Consider the following 20438-nt stretch of genomic DNA (forward strand, 5'->3'; position numbering starts at 1 on the left):
TAAAAATACACATATATATAATTTTTTGGCCATGCTGTGAAGCTTGCAGGACCTTAGTTCTCCCACCAAGGACTGAATCTGTGCCCCCTGCACTGCAATACAGAGCAGAGTCCCAACCACTGGACCTCCAGGGAAGTTCCATGTGTACATAATCTTAAACTTTGAATAATTTAAGCTAAAAGGCTTATACTGAAAAGGGACAGATTCCTACCTGTACCTTTCTTCATGCCCTGACCCTACTCTCCAGAGGAAATACCTCAAATCCATTGTCAACTATTCCTGTTTTGCTTGGTATTTGCCTCCATACATTTAACTAACCACTACGCTTCTATCTCTTGATTCATCAACGTTAGACTTTAGGTATTAACCATTGCCTTTCCATTATGGTGGACGAGGGCTTAACTCTTCCATAACATCTTCTTTCTCCACACACCACCATCACACCTCAGCCAACATCTTAGTAATTTTTGATAAAATCACTGATCAGTGTTTATATTCTAGTAATGCATGTTAATGCTTCTGAGGAACCTTTGCTATCATATGTTCTTCCTGTATTATTCAACCCTTCATTTTTCACAGAATCGATAAATATCCTATCTTTTCATTTGTTTGATTTTCAGTGTACTTCTAACATTTTTTTGCCCAAATGTTCTAACATCTCTGTCATCTACCATCAATAACTCACTGCATATACTCAAACACATCAGTCCCATTTATTTCCCCTGGAGATCTTTCTCCCTGAAGACTCCATGTTTCTGCTTCTTGGCTGGTGTTTCTCTAGGCGTGCTGCACAGCTCTTATTTTTAGGACTTCTCTTTGCTGCTTTCCCTCCCCTTTTCCAGATCCCATGTCTTCCTCTTTCTTGGTTTACTTCTGCATTTTTGCTGAACGTATTCTCACATACCTTCCTAAGAGAAGTTGCATGGGAGATATAGTTTCTGAAACCTTAAACTCCTGAAAATTTGTATATTCTACCTTTGTAGAAGGTATACAATCAAATATACTTGATTGATAACTTGATGAGGTATAGAATTTGATATATTATTTTACATACATGATTTTTGAATGTGGATTTATAACAGAATTAATACATTAGATATTATAAATAGAAAAATGAGATGTGAGGAAGTAGAGACAAGGGCAGATGTCCTTTTTGAGCTTGGGACTTCCCTGGTGGCTCCGACAGTAAAGCGTCTGTCTACAATGCGGGAGACCCAGGTTTGATCCCTGGGTTGGGAAGATCCCCTGGAGAAGGAAATGGCAATCCACTCCAGGACTATTGACTGGAAAATCCCATGGACAGAGGAGCCTGGTAGGCTACAGTCCATGGGGTCGCAAAGAGTCGGACACGACTGAGCGACTTCACTTTAAAATGCAAGAGGACAGAGATAACTAAATAGGGTGCAAGAGAGAGTTTTTTTTATTCCTTCACAATATAAAATATGAAGGAGTTTAATAATATTTGTGGATTTCAAAAGGGCTCCCCAGGTGGCTCAGTGGTAAAGAATCCACCTGTCAATGCAGGAGATATGGTTTCGATTCCTGGATCAGAAATATCTCCTGCAGAAGGAAATGGCAAGTCACTCCTGTATTCTTGCCTAGGAAATCCCATGGACAGAGGAGCCTGGCAGGCTACATAGTCCAAGAGGTCTCAGAAGAGTCAGGCATGACTTAGTGACTAAACAACAACAACATAGATTTCAAAGGAGACGAAATAAGAAGAGAAAGAGAATCTAATAAAACATGATCTTTGCCCTAGGAAAGAGAAGAATAAAGGCATGGTTGAAAAGCTAGCCTTAAACAAGAAGAAAAGTATTTTTTCCTCTAAAATTAGAGGAAGGCAGATTGAGGGAGGTGGAGGGTTCATTGATGACGGCCATAAGAAGGTCAGGATGTTGAGGCAGTCCACACAGCACAATGACCTTAATTTTCTCTCTTCAGTAGAGGCATGCATGGGTTCTGAGAGAGAGAATACAGAAGATGGGAGCAATAGACTGAGTAGGGAAGCAGAAGTTTAGGAATGGGAGAAACCTGGATCAGTTGAGTTCAATTCACTCACTCAGTCGTGTCCAACTCTTTGCGACCACATGGACTGCAGCACGCCAGGCTTCCCTGTCCATCAACAACTCCCGCAGCTTACTCAAACTCATGCCCATTGAATCGGTGATGCCATCCAACCATCTCATCCTCTGTCGTCCCCTTCTCCTCCTGCCTTCAATCTTTCCCAGCATTAGGGTCTTTTCCAATGAGTCAGTTCTTCGCATCAGGTGGCCAAAGTGTTGGAGTTTCAGCTTCAGCCTCAGTCCTTCCAATGAATATTCAGGACTGATTTCCTTTAGGATGGACTGGTTGGATCCCCTTGATGTCCAAGGGACTCTCAAGAGTCTTCTCCCACACCATAGTTCAAAAGCATCAATTCTTTGCCACTCAGCTTTCTTTATAGTCCAACTCTCACATCCATACATGACTACTGGAAAAACCATAGCTTTGACTAGATGGACCTTTGTTGGCAAAGTAATGTCTTTGCTTTTTAATATGCTATCTAGGTTGGTCATAGCTTTTCTTCCAAGGAGCGTCTTTTAATTTCATAGCAGTAGTCACCATATGCAGTGATTTGGGAGCCCCCCAAAATAAACTGTCACTGTTTCCATTGTTTCCCCATCTATTTGCCACGAAGTGATGGGACCAGATGCCATGATCTTCGTTTTCTGAATGTTGACTTTTAAGCCAACTTTTTCACTCTCCTCTTTTACTTTCATCAAGATGCTCTTTAGTTCTTGTTCACTTTCTGCTGTAAGGGTGGTGTCATCTGCATATCTGAGGTTATTGATATTTCTCCCAGCAATCTTGATTCCAGCTTGTGCTTCATCCAGTCCAGCATTTCTCATGATGTACTATGCATATAAGTTAAATAAGCAGGGTGAAAACCTTGATGTACTCCTTTTCCTATTTGGAACCAGTCTGTTGTTCCATGTCCAGTTCTAACTTGTTTCTTGACCTGCATACAGATTTCTCAGGAGGCAGGTAAGATGGTCTGGTAGTCCCATCTCTTTCAGAATTTTCCAGTTTGTTGTGATCCACACAAAGGCTTTGGCATAGTCAGTTAAGCAGAAGTAGATGTTTTTCTGGAACTCTTTTGCTTTTTTGATGATGCAACAGATGTTGGCAATTTGATCTCTGGTTCCTCTGCCTTTTCTAAATCCAGTTTGAACGTCTGGAAGTAAGTGCACGGTTCATGTACTGTTGAAGCCTGGCTTGGAGAATTTTGAGCATTATTTTGTTAGTGTGTGAGATGAGTGCAATTGTGCGGTAGTTTGAACATTCTTTGCCATTACCTTTCTTTGGGATTGGTATGAAAACTGACCTTTTCCAGTCCTGTGGCCATTGCTGAGTTTTCCAAATTTGCTGGCATATTGAGTGCAGCACTTTCACAGCATCATCTTTTAGGATTTGAAATAGCTCAACTGGAATTCCATCACCTCCACTAGCTTTGTTTGTAGTGATGCTTCCTAAGGCATACTTGACTTCACATTCCAGGATCTCTGACTCTAGGTGAGTGATCACACCATTATGATTATCTGGGTCATTAAGATCTTTTTGTATAGTTCTTCTAAGTATTCTTGTCACCTCTTCTTAATATCTTCTGCTTCTGTTAGGTCCATACCATTTCTGTCCTTTATTGTGCCCATCTTTGTATGAAATGTTCCGTTGGTATCTCCAATTTTCTTTAAGAGATCTCTAGTCTTTCCCATGGAGAAAGCAATGGCACCCCACTCCAGTACTCTTGCCTGGAAAATCCCATGGATGGAGGAGCCTGGTGGGCTGCAGTCCATGGGGTCGCTAAGAGTCAGACACGACTGAGCGACTTCACTTTCACTTTTCACTTTCATGCATCGGAGAAGGAAATCGCAGTCCACTCCACTGTTCTTGCCTGGAGAATCCCAGGGACGGCGGAGCCTGGGCTGCCGTCTATGGGGTCGCACAGAGGCAGACACGACTGAAGCGACTTAGCAGCAGCAGCATTCTTTCCCATTCTATTGTTTTCTTCTATTTCTTTGCACTGAGAAGGATAGCAGAGTATAATAAAGCTGGATAGCAAAGTATAAAAGGATTGCCAAGTAGCTGAGTTACAAAAATAATTGCTACTCACCATCTTGCTCTGTATTTTAGAATTGTAAGAGTTAGCCTCATTGGAAAAGACCCTGATGCTAGGAAAGATTGAAGGCAAAATGAGAAGAGGGCAGTGGAAGGTGAGATGGTTAGATAGCATCACTAATTCAGTGAACATGAGTTTGAGCAAACTCTGAGAGGACAGAGGACAGAGGAGCCTGGTGTGCTGCAGTTCATAAGGTCACAAAAGAGACATGATTTAGTGACTGAACAACAAGAGTCAGAGAGGAGGTGTCCAAGCCAAACACTTTGAGTTCCCTTTCCATGCTGCCAGGATGATCAGGGTCAGCTTTGAATGGGAAAGCCAGAAGTAGAGACAGAACATGTTGGATCTCCTTGTGCCTAATAGGTCTTTACTGAATATGAAGTTCCCACTTCCCCACAAGTGACTCTCCCACCCTAAGATCAAGTTGCTAAGGGTGTCCAGGCAATGTACCGAGCTGCCTGAATCACAAGCGCTGTGGAATTGCTTCCAAAACGTGCTGCACAGGTGGCGACAGAGCCAAGGAAGGGAGAACATGTTTAATAACTTGTTTACAGGGCTTTTTGTTGTTACGTGTCATTTTCTCTCGCAAGATATGATTTATGCAAAGCACTGCCAAATATGTTTAGCAACATGCCCTGTTTCCAGGGAAATCTACTATACTGTATTCAAAGCTGTAAATGCAAAAATGTGCATTTTTTTTTCAGATGAAGAAACTGAGGCACAGAGTGGGTGAGTAAGGTCAAAGAGCTAGTAAGCAGTGGCATTGAGAATCAATGTGGTGGTGTGACTTGGTCCAAATCATGAACTCTATTACCGTTTCACCTGAAGTATATACACATATTTTGTACATTCAAGCATCCACTCAGTTATTACATATTGAAGAGTTGTATACTTGGAGAGAGGAAGGGAGGAGACAAAGAGGACGGGAGAAGAGAAAGTGTCTCAAGTCCACCATAGACAAAGAGCTGGTAGAGCCCTAGCATCCATCTGAGAACAAGCTGATAACACAATATAAACCAAATGCACAGCAAATGGAGTCTTCTTTGAGGCTCCCTTGTAAAAACTGTGACCCAGCCTCTGCTTATGTATCTCAAATTGCTACTGCTAAGTCGCTTTAGTCGAGTCCGATTCTGTGTGACCCCATAGATGGCAGCCCACCAGGCTCCCCTGTCCCTGGGATTCTCCATGCAAGAACAATGGAGTGGGTTGCCATTTCCTTCTCCAATGCATGAAAGTGAAAAGTGACATTGAAGTCGCTCAGTCGTGTCCGACTGTTAGTGACCCCATGGACTTCAGCCCACCAGGCTCCTCTGTCCATGGGATTTTCCAGGCAAGAGTACTGGAGTGGGGTGCCCTTGTCTTCTCTGATGTATCTTAAAACATACAGCTAAAAGCAAAACTAAGTTCTTCTTCAAACTATAGTTCTTCTGTTGGAAATTCTGTTAGCTAGAACGGCACTGTCCTATAGAAATAAAATGCAAACCTTACAAGTAATTTTTAGTTCTCCAGTAGCCATGTGTTTTTAAAATAGGTGAAATATTTATAATAATACATTAATTTAGCCCAGTATACCTGAAAGTCATTTTAACATTTGATCAATATAAAAATTACTGAAGAGATATTTTACATTCCATTTCTCACACTAAGTCTCCAAAATATGGTATGTAATTTATACTTCCAGCAAATCTCAATTTGGACGAGTCACGAATTTCAAGTGCTCGACAGTCACATGTGGCCAGTGGCGATGATATTGAACAGTAAAGAGCTGCAAGTTACTTATTGGGAGGCAAACTTGGCCTTCGAATATTCCATTCATAAATTCTGGTTATACTCCATGGAGTGAGAGAGTACAACTCACCCCTTTCAGAGGCCTTAGCCTCTTTCGTATTACGGCTACAGAGTATAGATCTAGAATTGAAGCAGCTTGCCCAAGGTCATCCACTGAGTGGTAGGAAACCCAGGATGAGCACTCAGATGTTCTAACTCCCAGGGCTGTGCTCTTTGGAAAACACCATGCCGTTAATACTTTCTCTCACATGGCAGACTTCAAATGTTTTACAACGTTTGGAAATACCCTTGGACTTCTGTTCTCAAGGAAAACTCTTGTAGTTGACCTCCATATGTGCCTCTCAGACCTGCGCCTTGACTAATAGGGTATTTTGCATATTGTAAGCACTATAAAAATGGGTTTTAATCATTTGTGCATTGTACAAGCAGTACATATAGAAATTATTATTCAACTGCCATTATGTAGTTACTCAAACATTGTCACATGTACAGCATGTAAAAGCACTGGGTCAGATGATCATAAAGGAAAAATGAAACTTGAGATGACCTAATTCGCCCTCATGACATCTGATAATCACTGGATTATTTTCTAGTGTTCTTGAATTCCGTGCTACAGAATATGGTATAGTCTTTTTCTGGGAATCAGTGTTAAACACACTGGTCTTCATTACCCAGAATGTATCCCTCTGGAGAGTTAAGGCAATCTTTTCTCATTTCTACGTGACAGAACTTTCCCCCATTTCCCCTAATTTGGCACAGATTACTGCGAATGATTCTGAGACCTCATTTTCAAGTTCCTTCATCACTCTGAAAATTAATTTGTTTGGAGCTTTGTTTTAGGTGAATGTCCTCTTACTTGCCTATTCCCAATCAAAGCTCTTATGTCAGTGATCCTCAAAGTGTGGCCTCCAGCCCTTGCAGAATATTGAGATCCTTTCAGCAAAGCAAATGAATATATTTCCTGTCAGTAATAAATTTCAAGCTTTTGAATAACAATTAATATTTTTAAAAACTTGCATCTGCCACCATTAACTTGACAGCTTTCCAATATTTAAAGACTTTTCTGATGAGCCCAGAGTGATATTAGCAACCATGACTTTTTTTTTTTAACATTGTGTAAGGAAATGTGTCAACATTTGGAAGATCTACACAACTCAATGAACCAATATTTTCCAAATAATCCATGTATGATGTTACAAAATCATGCATGGATAAAAGATCCATTCAAGGAACAGGATGAATCAATGTGTTTGCATTAATATACAATACAAAAAGTTCACTGAAGGTTTCCAATTCCACATTGTGCCTAACTTTAAGGAAATTACAACTTGGTGGGTTGGTAGTGCCAAATAAAAACATCTACCCTGGTAGCCCAGACAGTAAAGAATCTACCTGCAATGCAGGAGACCCAGGTTCAATCCTTGGGTTGGGAAGATCCCCTGGAAAAGAGCATGGCAACCCACTCCAGTATTCTTGCCTGTAGAATTCCACGGATAGAGGAGCTTGACAGGCTACAATCTGTGGGGTCACAAGGAGTCAGACATGACCGAGCAACTTTCACTTCACTTAACTCCACTTAACAATTATCTGAAAAGGCTGTTAACATACTTCTTTTCCTAACTACATACTTATGTGAGGCCATATTTTCCTCACATACTACCACCAAAAACCATACCATAATAGATCAAATGCAAAAGCATGTATGAAAGTCCAACTCATTCTATTAAGGCAAGTAAAAAAAGATATGAAAAAATGTTTTTTTAAGCTATCCTTATATATTTTTAAGATTAGTTGTTTGTCAGTTGCTTCATTTGCTATTATTTTCTCCCATTCTGAAGGCTGTCTTTTCACCTTGCTTATAGTTTCCTTTGATGAAACTGCAGCCTATTATACAGAGTAAAGTAAGCCAGAAAGAAAAACACCAATACAATATACTAATGCATATATATGGAATTTAGAAAGATGGTAACAATAACCCTGTGTACGAGACAGCAAAAGAGACACTGATGTATAGAACAAACAGTCTTTTGGACTCTGTGGGAGAGGGAGAGGGTGGGATGATTTGGGAGAATGGCATTGAAACATGTATAATATCATATATGAAACGAGTCGCCAGTCCAGGTTCAATGCACGATACTGGATGCTTGGGGCTGGTGCACTTGGTCGATCCAGAGGGATGGTATGGGGAGGGAGGAGGGAGGAGGGTTCAGGATGGGGAACACATGTATATCTGTGGTGGATTCATGTTGATATATGGCAAAACCAATACAATATTGTAAAGTTAAAAAAAATGTTTTTTTAAATCTGCAAAAACAAAACAAAAAAATAAAAGCTACCCTTATCACTAAATTTCTGTTTTGGAAAGCATATCATCTTCATCAAAAATGTTATCTTAATATGTAATGAGTTTATTTATTGTTACTTTTTAAATTAGTAAACATATATTAGGTAATAAGGCTTGAGTTTTAATTCCCTTTTTTTTTTTTTTTAGCTATAAAGCATCTTTCTTTTTGGGCTTCCCTGATGGGTCAGTGGTAAAGAGCCTACTGCCTGCCATTGTAGGAAATGCAGGTTTGATCTTAGGGTCAGGAAGATCCCCTGGAGAAGGAAACGGCAACCCACTCGAGTATTCTTAGCTGGGAAATTCCATGGACAAAGGAGCCTGGCGAGCTACAGTCCATGGGACCACAGAAGTGTCAGGCACCGCTTAGGGACTAAACAGCAATGAACTACACGTGTAGACCTGACCCTCATACCTCGTCTAAAGAGGCCTCCCTGGTTCTACTCAGTCTTATCTCCTGTCTGTTTCAATCAGAATATTTGGCTTGGTTCTGTAATTACCTCATTTACTTCTTTTTTCTTTTTAAGTTATTCACATATTTTTCTCTTTTTTTTATTGTAACTATCATTTTTTATTTTTAATTTTATTTAACTTTACAATATTGTATTGGTTTTGCCATATATCAAAATGAATCTGCCACAGGTATACATGTGTTCCCCATCCTGAACCCTCCTCCCTCCTCCCTCCCCGCACCATCCCTCTGGGTCGACCCAGTGCACCAGCCCCAAGCATCTAGTATAGTGCATTGAACCTGGACTGGCGACTCGTTTCATACATGATATTCTACATGTTTCAATGCCATTCTCCCAAATCATCCTACCCTCTCCCTCTCCCACAGAGTCCAAAAGACTGTTCTATCCATCAGTGTCTCTTTTGCTGTCTCATACACAGGGTTATTGTTACCATCTTTCTAAATTCCATATATATGCGTTAGTATATTGTATTGGTGTTTTTCTTTCTGGCTTACTTCACTCTGTATAATAGGCTCCAGTTTCATCCACCTCATTAGAACTGATTCAAATGTATTCTTTTTAATGGCTGAGTAATACTCCATTGTGTATATGTGCCACAGCTTTCTTATCCATTCATCTGCTGATGGACATCTAGGTTGCTTCCATGTCCTGGCTATTATAAACAGTGCTGCGATGAATATTGGGGTACACGTGTCTCTTTCAATTCTGGTTTCCTCAGTGTGTATGCCCAGCAGTGGGATTGCTGGATCATAAGGCAGTTCTATTTCCAGTTTTTTAAGGAATCTCCACACTGTTCTCCATAGTGGCTGTACTAGTTTGCATTCCCACCAACAGTGTAAGAGGGTTCCCTTTTCTCCACCCCTTCTCCAGCATTTATTGCTTGTAGACTTTTAGATCGCAGCCATTCTGACTGGCGTGACTTCTTTACCGTCTACTATCTTTACCGTCTACTAGCTTTCTCCATCCGGAGAAGGCAATGGCACCTCACTCCAGTACTCTTGCCTGGAAAATCCCATGGATGGAGGAGCCTGGTAGGTTGCAGTCCATGGGGTCCCGAAGAGTCGGACACTTACTGAGCGACTTCACTTTCACTTTTCACTTTCATGCATTGGAGGAGGAAATGGCAACCCACTCCAGTGTTCTTGCCTGGAGAATCCCAGGGACAGCAGAGCCTGGTGGGCTGCCGTCTGTGGGGTCGCACAGAGTCAGACATGACTGAAGCGACTTAGCAGCAGCAGCATGTGGCTCAGTTGTAAAGTCTACCTGACAGTTTAGGAGATGGGTTCGATCCCTGGGTGGGGAAGATCCCCTGGAGAAAGAAATGGCAACCCACTCCAGTATTCATGCCTGGAGAATCCCATAGACAGAAGAGCTTGGTAGGCTACACAGTCCATGGGGTCACAAGAGAGTCAGACATGCTTAGTGACTAAACAACAATATTGACCCACAGCACTATGTTAATTCCAGACCCTGGAATGCTTCACAAATTTGCAGAAGCCATGCTAATCTCTGTATGATTCCACTTTTAATTATGTAATGCCAAAACTAGTACTGAATTTTAGTTTCTCATACGGTAAATATCAATAGGTAAAGCACACAAACAAAAGCTCTTTGAGATCCTCCATAAATGTTAAGAGTATAAAGGAATTCTGAAACCAAACACTTGAAATGTGCTCCTTACACCACTGTTCTACCCATTCCAGATTGAAGACCATGTTCTCTTAAAGAAATTAAAGGTTTCCTCAAGTTGTTACAGGAAGTAGTATGTATAACATGATAATTAATGGCCTCGGGTCAGCAATCAAATTGACCTGGATTTAAGTCCTGGTTCTACTACTTACTAATTTTGCTATGTTCAACAAGTTGTTGAACCTTTCTGTACCTCAATTTCTCATGTATCAGATGGATATAATCATACTTCCTACCTTATGAGAATTAAATGGCAAAACTTGTTGCACTTTTTAATCCAGAATAATCATTGTCATCACAGAGTTTTATACTAACAGTTGAAAGTAATATGGTGCTACTGTAATAATGGGAGGTATTCTAAAGCCTTGAAATTCTCTTCCTTCATCAGGAAGTCATTTTCCCAAATGAGTGCAATACCAGTTCAGTTTTTCTCCAAACCAACCTAGAAACTTGTCAAGATTTCTGGGTGCTAGAAACTTTAAACATCAAATCTTTTCTGTTGGAAAACTGAAAAGCATGTGTCATGCCTACATGATTGGTCAGTTTTCTGAGGATGTCTCTGTAATAACATCCATATCTAGGAAAAGGCCCAATTACAAAGGTTAAATCAAAGAGTTAACATGAGCAGGTGACAAAGTGATTACCCAGTACTGACTCTGAGGATGAGCTTAACCATTATGTATCTGGTGACGACTCTCCCATGTTTCAAAACCGCTTTTATTGTGCGTATACAACACAATAGACCTAATCAGAATACTATTTTTTGTCAATGCCACTTTGGATATTGTAAGTCACAGAGCATTTGAAATGGGTTTTTACATATTGCATGCATGCTTAGTCACTCAGTCACATCCGACTCTTTGAGACCACCTGGACTTTAGCCCACCAGGCTCCTCTGCCCATGGAGTTCTCCTGGCAAGAATACTGGAACGGATAGCCATTCTCTTCTCCAGGGGATCTTTCTGACCCAGGGATCGAACTCCGGTCTCTTGCATTGCGTGTGAATTCTTTAAAGTCTGAGCCACCAGAGGAACCATTTACATATTAAACCTGCATAAAACACTGTAATATACAATTGACATAATCATGTTTGGACCTATGATAATGCTAATTTTTCACTCAGTGTTGTTGACAAACAGCAGGAACTTTATATATAGCTGAGGGAGTCCCATGAATGTTCTTGGTTTAATATCTTATTAAGGTACTTGTAGCTAATTGCAATCAGATATATTTTGTTTTTCAAGCTCTCATCCACCTTTAAGGCTTTAAAGTCAGCATGAAAATCAGACATTTATTAATTTACCTTCAAGTTTGCTGACTCCTATCACTTCCATTTTTCTGTTGTCCATGTAGTGGTTTTTATTTTTAATATCAGATGGTATACTTTTTGTTGTAAGATTTCTATGTGATTCTCTTCATAATTTCTCTGCTGAGAACTTTTTCCATTCAGTTCAAGTGTGTTTATCTCTTGAAGTATAATAGTTGCATTTACATCTGATAATTCTAACATCTGGGTTATCTGGAGGCTGGCTTCTCGACATTTTTTTCTTTAGAAAAAGTATTCTTGGGTCTTCCTGGTTATGTAAAGTTGGATATTGGCTTATACCACCTCTGATCTTGTTGGAACTCGGGGGGATGGGGAAACATTTTGTTTGATTGTTTAGTTAAGCAATCAACCCAATAAGGCTCAGACTGCAAATTCTGTCTCACTTTTTGTGAGGGGGGGCTCCGACCTCAGTTTCATTTGTGAAGGCTGCTATGATGCCTCAGGTCTGTCCTATGCATGCCAGCTCAGTAGTGAGCCCAGGACATGTGGAATGTCACCCAAAGAATTAGAAGGTTTTCCAACTCTGGATTTTCCTCAGGATATCTTCAAGATTTCCCCACTCTCCCCAACCCCATGCTCTCTGACTCAGATGAAACTCTTTTCTGGTTCCTCTGGCCAGAAAGCTGGATGTCTCCAACCATGTACAGCTCCACCCTTAAGGCCGAGCTGTAAGAGAAAAGAGAAATCATGGGAAATCCTCATACAAGTTGCTTTTCCAAGTTTTGACACTCCTTCACAGTCTGCTTGCTTTTGTTTACTTTTCAGGGTTCTTAGGTACTATACTTGATTTTCACATTTGCTTCAGAGGTTGTCATTAGCAAGAATTGAGTGCTTTTGGTAAACCTTGACTGGATCTGTGAGTTCCCTGCCTACTTCTCCAAATGCTCTCTTCCACCAGTCTCCACTGTCATTTACTCTACACCAGCCTTTTTCTTCTAACAGGTTCCTAAATGACCAAGTTTGCACCTACAAGCCATGGAGCTTGCTCTTCCCTCTACCTAAAATCTGTTTCCACGCTCTTAAATAAACACTCTGTGACCTTTTCTGACTTCTGTGTGTGCTTAGTTGTTAAGTTGTGCCCAACTCTTAGCGACTCATGGACTGTACCCTGCCAGGTTCCTCTGTCCATGGGGATTCTCTAGGCAAGATACTGGAGTGGATTGCCATGCCCTCCTCCCGGGGATCTTCCCAACCCAGGGATCAAACCCAGGTCTGCAGGCGGATTCTTTACTGTCTGAGCCACCAGGGAAGCTTTCTGACTTCTACACTACCATAATGCCAACTGGACATGGAAAGCATGCAACATGTCCTTGTTGGATGGCTAGCTGTTCTGCTAAACTGATAACCAGTTACTTTGAACAGTCCAGGTATTCTGGTCCAAGCAAAAATAAAATGTGAGTGTAGTTGATCAATTTAACAATAAACTAGTAAATAGAAAGAGCTCTCATTCTGCGTCTTGATATGAAAATGTGTGTCAACAGCTTACTATCATACCTGTCAAGAAGTTTGCAAGATAATATTTTCCTCTTTTATGGCTCAAACAATTAAGTATTTATCTTTGTAATTCATTTTGCATGACATACCCTGAGCTTAAGCTTCCTTTTCTCCCGTCAGTAATAAACAATATAGGCATGACTTCATTATCCACTAGTTGTTGAGGCTGTTTTGTTTGCTTTGTAAATTCGATTCTGTTTAACAGGTAGGAGACAACCCTGTTAAAATCTAGATCTACTTACTAGTTGTCAGATGGGAAATGTAAGGACTCTGAACTTCAGTTTTTGTGCAGAAAACGATATACAACTATCTACCCTGAAGGGTAGGTAAAGTACGTGAAATATCTACCACAGCGTCTGGCACATACTGCAGACTCAAAAGAACATTTTTTATTTTCCCATCCCTCCACCAGCCCCCAGTACTAAAAGTCAGTTTGAGCTCTCCCATGTGCTGCTTCCTGCTTTCCCTTCTTTTCTTACTTCAGCTTCCTCTCTCTGTGTTTCTTTTATTTCGGTCTCTAGGTACCAGACGTATCATCACAGAATTCCCATGAATTTTAAATATGTGCCTTCAGGTTTTCTGATGTAGAACTGTGTTTGATTTTCCTGAAAAAGATTCAAGTTGCTTGAGGTTTTCAAGGACCTCCTAGTCAAGAATTTACCTCAATAAATCGTGTTCATAGTGATAATTTTGTTTTAATCTTATTGGATTTTTTATAGAAACAATGGCTTCAGTCTTCTCCAAGGACAGCTAAAACACATTAAGTATCTGCTGGGTCTGGCAAAAGGGAAATTTTACCTTATATGCACCTACTATTTTATAAAAAGACTAAGATTTATTTTCTCCTTCAAATACTCATTAATATACAGTACTAATAATCATAACAAACCCATGCATTATTCATATGAATTGTGATAGCTGTACACAGTAAACGATTAGCCAACTAATTACTTAAAGAACACTTGCAGTTCCCTTGTTGAATATAACCATGCAAAATGTTTTCCCACCAAATATACTTTCATGGAAATATTGAATAAAACTGGAAAGTTTGATGATTTTCATATCCATAAAATTTAAATACATTTATTTTCCTTACAGATAATAAGAATTAGAAAACTAGGAAACCTTTAATTTCAAAAATATGATAATAAAAAAGGAAAGCATGAGTTTCACAGTATCTATAGGTCATATTTTTGCCTTTGCATACTGTTCACTGACTACGCTAAAACCTTTGACTGTGTGGATCACAACAAACTGTGGAAAATTCTTCAAGAGATGAAAATACCAGATCACCTTACCTGCCTTCTGAGAAATCTGTATGCAGGTCATGGAGCAACAGTTAGAATCGGACATGGAACAACAGACTGATTCCAAATTGGGACAGGAATACATCAAGGCTATATACTGTCACCTTGGTTATCTAACTTATATGCAGAGCACATCATGTGAAATGCCAGGCTGGATGAAGCACAAGCTGGGATCAAGATTGCTGGAAGAAATATCAATAACCTCAGATATATAGATGACACCACCCTTAAGGCAGAAAGCGAAGAGGAACTAGAGAGCCTCTTGATGAAAGTGAAAGAGAGTGAAAAGGCTTAGCTTAAAACTCAACATTCAAAAAACTAAGATCATGGCATCCGGTCCCATCACTTCATGGCAAATAGATGGGGAAACAGTGACAGACTTTATTTTCTTGGGCTCCAAAATCACTGCAGCCATGAAATTAAAAGACACTTGCTCCTTGGAAGAAAAGTCATGACAAACCTAGACAGTATATTAAAAAGCAGGGACATGCCAACAAAGGTTTGCCTAGTCAAAACTATGGTTTTTCCCGTAGTCCTGTATGGATGTGAGAGTTGGACCATAAAGTTGAGCACCGAGGAATTGATGCTTTTGAATTGTGGTGTTGGAGAAGACTCTTGAGAGTCCACTGGACTCCAAGGAAATCAAACCAGTCAATCCTAAAGGAAATCAGTCCTGAATATTCATTGGAAGGACTGATGCTGAAGCTGAAGCTCTAATACCTTTGGCCATCTGATGCAAAGAACTGACTCATTGGAAAAGATTGCGAAACTCATGCGAAACTCATGCGAAAGATTGAAGGCAGGAGGAGAAGGGGACAGCAGAGGATGAGATGGTTGGACGGCATCACTGACGCAATGGACGTGAGTTAGAGTAAGCTCCAGGAGCTGTTGATGGACTGGGAAGCCTGGTGTGCTACAGTCACAAAGAGTCGGACACAACAGAGTGACTGAACTGATAGATCATGTTTACCTGGAAAATATTAAATAGAAAAATATGACTAGCTATATTTTTCCCAAGTCTCAATTATTTCAAGAATAAACACTATGGTAAAAGCGTAGCTTATTTCCTTGAAAATTAGGTTGGAGACTTATTTATCAAAGCTTAAAGGAGCAAGTCACAAAAATATTCCAATGAGAGGTTCAGGAGATATTCCCAGTAAGTTTAACTGTTCAGCCAAGACCAATGGATATATGCAATATGGTTTTCTAAACTGACTTGGCAGTTTGCATGTTAGGGAAGCCCATTCAGATACCTTAAATTCTTTCTAAAGTAAAATGCAGTAGGAAAAAATAGCCGTGGACTCAGAATAAAAACAAAAAGCAAGACTGTCAAGGAAATCTTTTAAACCACTTAAAATCCTATTTTTAAAAAAGCTAATAGATAACATTTTCTTTCAAAATTTTATGTCCAGTTATACATAACTGCCTTGCTAGGAAAAGAAACTGGTCACTAGCAAATACCAGTTAAACAATGTCCTAATAAATAGTTGCAAATTTCTATTGTATTGACTTAAATATACTATTTCCCTTTAATCACAAAGTTAAACTTCTTGTTTCTTGAATGGAGTAAGAGAAGAGTGCGTGTGTGTTGGGGGGGGGGGTCCCTCTTTGTGAAAAGACGTTTCTTTCACTATTATACAGTTCCTCAGGCTTTTGCTTATGAGTTAAGAATATAAAGCACTAGGCCATAAATTTCACTTTTCTTGAGTAACTCAAAATTTACAACTTGTTTCCTATTAATAAATTGTAACTGACATTTCCTTTCAGCTTTACAGAAGTGTTTAAGGCCATAACAGAACTTTAACGACTACTGAAAAGTGGTATCAAATATTGCCAAAATACACACACACACATTTAGTAAGACTGCAAATTTAAAAATGAACACAACTCTGACAAAGAAGAGAAACAGATTATTTATACAGATTTTGCCAAACCAATTTAGAAAATAACATACCTTAGAACATTGTAACTATTTTGAGTAGTAGTCTTAAAAATTCTCCCTAGATATACCAATGTGAGCACCTGCATCCTCAGTAATGTCCGGCTCTTCATGACCCCATGGACTGTAGCCCATCACGCCCCTCTGTCCATGGGATTTTCCAGGCAAAAATACTGGAGTGGGTCGCCATTTGCTTCTCCAGGGGATCTTCCCAACCCAGGGATGGAACCCGTGTCTCCTATGTCTCCCGCATTGCAAGTGAATTCTTTACTGCTTGGGCAAGGCTCAGATATACCAACAGTAACCCTGAAAACTCAGAAATCAATATAGTTGTAAAAGGCGAGAACAAAATTTTATACAGGATGAGTGCATCTTGCTAATTAAAAGGATGAAAAATTCTAACCACTGTTTCAGGGGAGGCCTATTTGGACTTCTCAGTGCAATCTCTGTTTCTGTGTACCTGGTTCTTCCTTACCCTGTTCACATTCCCCACCCCTCCCCCACACAGCATTTATTAACTTATAAATGGTGTGGTGCTCATTCCTTATCTACTGATATTATCCCTTACTAGAATGTAAGATCTATGAGGACAGGGATCTATTGTTCACTCATTTGTATCCCACGTATCTAGATCAGTACCTGATACATATCAAGTGCTCTATAACAACTGAGTGACTTACAATTTAGTTTCTTTATTGCATCATGTTGTTTTGTTGCCATTTTTTTTTTTTTTTCCCAGTTTGCTTTGTTCTTAACTTCCTCTTCTTTGCTCAACAAAGCCTTCCCGGTTTTGTTGTTGTTCAGTCGCTACGTCCTATCCGACTCTTTGCAACCCCATGGACTACAGCACGCGAGGCTCTCACGTCCTTCATTCACTGTCTCCCAGTTTGCTCAAATTCATGTCCATGAAGTCGGTGATGCTATCTAACCATCTCATCCTCTGCTGCCCGCTTCTCTTTTTTACTTCAATCTTTCCCAGCATCAGGGTCTTGTCCTTCCAAAGCGTAAGCTAGAATACAATTAATGATGCAATGTAACAAATTGTCCCCAAATCTCAGTGTAAGGTAATCTTAACCGCTTGCTCATGCTAATACCTAACATTCAATACAGGGGGAGGATTTGAGGAAGTTTTGCTCCATACAGTCACTCAAGAGACAGGCAGACAGAGCTGCACCATCTGGAACACATCATGTCCTTGGTCACTGTAGTAGAGAAGCCTCAGGATTGTACAAGGGATTTTATTTTCATTGCTTTTCCTTGGAAGCGTCATACCACTTTTCACTGCTAACTCACTGGAATAGTCAGAACAGCCCCTTCTAACTTAACGGGGGTGGAAATTCAGAGGAGCATATGGAAGGTGTGGTAATCATCATGGTGTCACATATCAATATTATAACTATTTTAATAAAGTCTATTTTCTCTATTAGATTGGAAACTCCTGAAGGGCCAGAGGATGTTGGTTGGATCTCTAATATAATCCAAACATCTACGGACTTGACAAACACTTGTTGAATAAAAAGTTTAAAACCAAGTATTAAAAATAATTAACCTTTTTAATTTTTTAAAGAAAACAAATACTGTCCATAAGAAAGCATCTCTGTTTTCATGTCCATCAGTAGCCAAATGGAATTTTGATATAAACATTTCCAACATACCAACTTTGGATAAATGCACAACTCAGAAAACAATTCAATAATGCACGTATCAAGATACTACCAACAAATTCATTAATATCCAAGACTCATTACTGAGTGTCAAAGTCAAGCAAGGTCAAGATTATTTTCATTATGATGAGCTGTAAAATTCCAGTGAAAACTGGTTGCCTGAATTAAACTATTTCATCTCTAAAACTGGAATCTAGCACTCTCAAACACGAAGTTCACCCAGCCACCCAGACCTCACACACACACACACACACACACACACACACACACCCCCCACACACACACCCCCACACACTCTCTTTTAAAAACTGCCCATTAGGGCATTATAATGGAAAAAGAAAATAGAAACTGAAAGAGCATTTGTAAACATGGGATATCACTTAGACAACAGACTAGGCAGAAAAATCCTAAAAGTGTACATGAAAGCTGATAAATGATAAGCTACAGAAAGCCACATTTAACCATTTTAAGAATTTCACAACAGTGAACAGATTTGACAAACTGAAACACTAGAGCCATGACTATGAGCTTTGCTCCACTCCAGAACAAACAAAATCTCTAACCACTTTAAGAACAGATGAGAATCCACATGCAACAAAGGAGATATAAATATTATTTTTAATTGAAAAAATGAAAAATATAAATCCTTGTTAAACATTTCATTTAAAAATATGCAGCTTTATTTTAAAATGTGGTAATGCTCAAAAATGGCAGTTGACTTCACTCATATATGTAAAAATGTTGGTAAAATATCAATACATTGGTTTGTAAGTTATGTATTGCCCTCCAGCTAAATTTTTTCCACCAAAATTCTTAACTGTCAGGAAAAGTCTTATGTCCTAAGCCCACCATTATCAAACATGGTTAAGTTCCAGAGCTAAATGCGAACCATTCAAGAAATAGGTTTTGATGTGACAGAAGTCTCATGAGCACAGATATAGAGACAGCTAAGTGATAAACCAGCAGTAACTTTCTTTTTTGCAGGTGTTTAATTCACTCTAAATTGAGCAACTGTTTGGGAATTATAAAGACTGAAAAGCTCATCCTTCTTTTCCAACTTATAAGGGAAATAGAAAGGTGATGATGAAATTAACTAATAGTGTTTCATACATTCTGTTTAACACATAATCCCAAAATGCAAATGTTTGAAATAGTTTTTGAAGAGAAATATCTACAATCTTAAGCCTGTCTATTCTAAATAAATGTAACTGTCTTATTTACCTAGACATGTATTATTGTGATGCCAACAATATTTAAACATCTATGACTGACCCACTGAATTGGAAAGGGCTCTCCAGTACACTCATAATCTGCATCTGCAGCACTAGAAAGAATCCAATCAATGTCCATTTTCTGATGCAATTTAACATTCTACAAATCCATGAGAGAAATACTAAGCTTAAAGGCTTTGAGTATGCACAGTACAAATTTCACTATTTAAAGAAAATATATACATGAATATACAAGAAAAAAAACATGATTGTATAGTCACTGAAGTATTAATGGCTATTTCCAGGTGGTGGGATTATGAGTGAAGATTTTTTTATGGGAAACTGTTCTCAACATAGCTAACTTAAAAACCAAAGGGTATTCTCAACCAATGAAACTACTGTCCTTTACTGACTTCACATTACAAACTTTTAAAGCTACCAACATATGTATTTGTCAGAGTGGCTACATATATTCTGATACACTTGGAAGATCTCTTAAAAGATGGAAAAATAGCAAGATCATAAAAGAATATATTTACTCTAAAATTAAAAGCCATTGATAATCATTAGGTTTCCTACAGATACATAATTCCATAGGAAAATCAGTCTCTTTCATCTCATCTTTAGAAGTTTTTAAATGTTTTTCTCTATTATCTTTTTTGCTAGTTTTTTACGTATTTATACCAGTTTGGACTGAATATTTACACTATTTCCATTCACAAACATTCCTGCTTATCAAAACTTACACTCTAGCCATTTAAGACTAAGTTTTAGATCTGTGGCTAATTATCTGGCAAGAATAAAAGAATAAGAAAAGTTTCACATTAGCAGCAAATTAACTAGATTTAAGGGTCTTGATTTGTTGTGAGCCTTTGGAAGCCTGCATATTAAACACCGGTGATTTTTAAATTCTCAATGGAAATGGTGATGGCATTCACTTAACCAAGCTAGCTCAAATTAAGGGTAGTGAGAACATGCAATTAAGAAAAAAAAAACAGTAAATTCCTATTTTCCAGACACCACCAAGATCATCTTATAAATCAGAATGA

The sequence above is a fragment of the Bos mutus genome, chromosome 26 (genome assembly GCF_027580195.1).
Source record: "Bos mutus isolate GX-2022 chromosome 26, NWIPB_WYAK_1.1, whole genome shotgun sequence".
Lineage (NCBI taxonomy): Eukaryota > Metazoa > Chordata > Mammalia > Artiodactyla > Bovidae > Bos > Bos mutus.